The sequence below is a fragment of the Hippocampus comes genome, unplaced genomic scaffold, assembly GCF_001891065.2.
Source record: "Hippocampus comes isolate QL1 unplaced genomic scaffold, H_comes_QL1_v1.1 scaffold378, whole genome shotgun sequence".
NCBI lineage: Eukaryota > Metazoa > Chordata > Actinopteri > Syngnathiformes > Syngnathidae > Hippocampus > Hippocampus comes.
The window spans coordinates 157015-157531 of record NW_017806061.1 but is presented as its reverse complement, the minus strand read 5'-3'; positions in this window follow the sequence as shown (position 1 = coordinate 157531).

Below are 517 nucleotides of genomic sequence, written 5' to 3'. Positions count from 1 at the left end.
TAGCTTGTTCGCTGCCCAAAAAAAAAACAAAAAAAAACGAGAGCTGCGCAAAGTGTCCCAGATGAGTGCCAAAAAGGGCGGCCGTTGAGAAAGTACCGCCGGAAGGAAGGCGATAAGAATGCGAAGGAGGAGGAGGAGGAATTTTCGGACGCAAAAGAACCGAAGCGCGACGACAACGGATGGACGCGCACGCAGCAGGTCCGCAATCTTCCTCCTGTGCTCATGTATCGGTTGACATTTTCTTTTAATTCACGAGAAGGGGAAAAAGCAAATCAAGCTTGTGTAAAACACGGATCATCATCGTCATCCCTGTTCCCGTGTTCGAGGCGGATTGTGCGTCCTCCCGAGACACGCTGTGTTTTTTCGCCCATTCGCCGAGGGGGGGGGGGTGCGGGCCAGACCCGGCTGTGATCGTTGGTGAAAATCCATGCCTCGGATAAACCGCGTGGAGAAAAAAGAAAATGACACGTGCTAATTGTGCTCCTGCCAAATGCATCAAGCCAGGGGTGTCAAACAT